The following is a 3367-nucleotide window of genomic DNA, read 5'->3' on the forward strand; positions in this document are numbered from 1 at the left end:
CCTCACCGTCTTGAAAGATTTCAATTTTTATTCCATCAATTCCTGGTGCCTTGTTCTTTGCCAATTCCTCCAATGCACGAGATTAGCAGGTGACAAATTGCTTTTCTCTCTTTGTGTCTCAGTTTCTCCATTTAATAAATAGGTATAACAGTGCTTTTTCATGGACACTTATGAGGACTGTATAAATTAGTGTGTGTAAAACACTTAGGATGTTCTCTTGTACATAGAAAGTATTATCTTCCCGATAATCCTAGAAAGAATTGTAGTTAGTAAACTGAAGGATACATACAGTAGAAGTTTTCAGATTGAGAATGAGGTAAGGAAAATGTCATTGTCTTCAGAAGCAATTACCAAAAGTCATCATAAAACAAAACAAAAATCTAAATTCAGTCATCAACAAAAGTAGACCTTCCTTCAATAATAGATTGGATCCTAGCTGCTGATAAGACGTTGAGAATCATCCAAATAAAGTGAAGGAATCTTCAGGCCAGACTAAGATTAAGTGAGAAAATAATGCATATTAACAGCACTTAGAAAATCATTAGATATGATGTAAATGCTTGCAGTTGTAACTCCATTATTAGTAGTATAGTAGTTCTATTACCCAGTCAACAGCATTGTAATTTGTCTTTCTGAAGTAACACAATTGCCTGTGATGGCTGTTGTTGTTGTTATTAGGTGATATCCAGTTGGCACTGACTCATAGCAACCCTATGCACTACAGAATTAAATAGTACCCAATCCTGTGCTAACGTCGCAATTTTTGCTAAACCTGAGCCCATTGCTGCCATGACTGTGCTAATTCATCTCATTGGGGTGCCTGTGATTAGAAGGACTGATTAGAAGGGTAGAAGAACCAAACACTTGTGAAGAAAGAAACTGAAAGTGTCCAGCACAATTCAAACAAGAGGAATAGAAGAATGCTTACGTGAGACAGAGAGATCAAATTCATGGAACCAAATTTCCCCTGAGAATACTCATCAAATACTATCCCTTGGTGAGTTTTGAATTTACCAGGAAAAGAAGTAACTTGGATGTTGTTGCTGTTGTTAAGTGCCATAGAGTCAATTCCAACCCATAGCGACCCTGTATAAGGTTTCCAAGGAGCAGCTGGTGAGCTTGAACCACTGACCTTGAAGTTCAAACAACTTTGCAGTCTGACACATGAGCCCACAGCGCCACACCAGGATAGTAATCACTATAAAATAAATAAATGAATGTCCATTCATTCAATCACCAAATATTTATGAGCCCCTACTATGATATCATATTTAGTAAGGTGGAGGGTCAGAGAAAAAGAGGAGGACCCCCAGCAAGATGGATTGGCCAAGTGGCAGCATCAATGTGTTCAAATGTGGCAACAGTAGTGAGGTTGGCCCAGGATCGGTTATTAGTGTTTCATTCTGCTGTGCATAAAGTCACTATGAGTTGGCACCAACTCGATGGCACATAACAACAACAACAACTATATTGCAGGAAGGAATCCTGGAACTGTATGGATTACGAGCTGATGTGCTAGCCACAAGGTGAGACGTTTGAATCTACCAGTCACTCCAAAAGAAAAAGAGAAGGCTTCCTTCTCTCATAAAGATTTACAGCCTCACCAGCACTAACACTGAAATTTAAAAACAAACAAACAAGCACAAAAGACAGAAAACAACAAATGCTGGCAAGGATGTGGAGAGACTGGGATCCTCCTACATTGCTGATTCAGCCACTCTGGAAAATGATATGGTGCTTCCTTAGAAATAGGGAAATAGAAATACCCAGCAACCCCTCTATTTCATATATATCCACAAGAAATATGAGCCATATCATGAGTAGATATATGCACACCAATGTTCATCGCAGCGCTATTCACAATAGCAAAAAGACGGAGATAGCCAAAGCACCTATCAACAGAAGAATGGATAAACAAACGTTGGTACAAACATACAATGGATAACTATGCAATGTTGAAGAATAATGATGAATCTGTGAAGCACCTCATAACATGCGTGAACCTGAAGGACATACGCTGAGTGAAATTAATCAATCACAAAAGTTCAAATATTGTATGAGACCACTATTGTAAAAGCTTAAGAAAAGATTTCCAGGCTAAAAGAAGCATTCTTTGATGGTTCTCAGGGGTGGGAGGGAGAAGAGAGTAATTCACTGGCTAAAGGGTAAACACCTATTAGCTCCAGTGATGGGGAGTATAATACATAAGAAGAGGGAGGGCAATATATAAGAAGAGAGAGGGTGGCAGAAGAATACTGAAGATAGGTGAAGACTCAGGGAGGTATGTGTGGGCTAAAGGGGGTAGAGGTAAATAATGATCTACATACATACAATCTTGGAACAGTGCTGTGTGCATAGATACATGGATTGAGACATACATAGAATGGGTATATATATATATGTTGTTGTTGTTATGTGCTGTGGAGTTGGTTCTGACTCATAGCGACCCTGTACAGGGTTTCCGAGGCTGTAAATCTTTACAGGAGCAGAAAGCCTCATATTTCTCCCATGGAACAGCTGGTAGTTTTGAACTGCTGACGTTGCAGTTCGCAGCCCAATTCGTAACCACTATACTACCAGACCTCCTTCGTGTGTGTGTGTGTGTATATATGTATATGTATATGTATATATATATATCCCACTCTTTCTCCCTTACCCATATATATATATTCATATATTCCACAAATACATAAGAGTTTGAAAGAGGATATTTCTACATGAGTATTTACCTTTCCTACAAACACAATTATGAATGTGGTGGAGCATACAGTGGGCAAAATAATGAAAACTTCCTAGATACTATCCAACATCTTAAGGCAATGATTTGATGGGCCTGGGGGTTCAGGACAATAGTGTCAGGGGACGTCATGGTCAATTGGCATAGCCAGTCCACAAAAACAATGATCTATATCCTGCTTGGGTGAGTAGTGTCTGGGATCTTAAAAAGTTCATGTGTGACCATCTAAGGTGCAGAAGAAAGAAGAGTGATAAGAACTGAAGAGGCTTTGAATCAATTAGTCCAAGGAACTAATGGAACATGTGAACCTCAGTCCCCATGTCTCTGACACCAGAAAAAATATTGTCCAACTACCACCGTCAACTGCCCTGAAAGACATCATATTAGAGGGTCCCAGAGAGAGTGGGAGAAAATGTGGAACAAATCTCAAAATTATTTAACAAATAAACGGGTTTACTGGTCAGAAAGAAACTGAAGGAAACTGAGACTATGGCCCTTGACCACAGATATGGAAAGGAACTTACTCTCATGGCCCAATTTTCAGCCAAGCAGTAAATAGGTTTGAGGGGTGGGGTCAGGGGGCAATAACACTAGCAAGGTATACTCACAATAGAATGGTCAATCATTCCA

This window comes from Chrysochloris asiatica, unplaced genomic scaffold (genome assembly GCF_000296735.1).
Source record: "Chrysochloris asiatica unplaced genomic scaffold, ChrAsi1.0 scaffold00022, whole genome shotgun sequence".
Classification (NCBI taxonomy): domain Eukaryota; kingdom Metazoa; phylum Chordata; class Mammalia; order Afrosoricida; family Chrysochloridae; genus Chrysochloris; species Chrysochloris asiatica.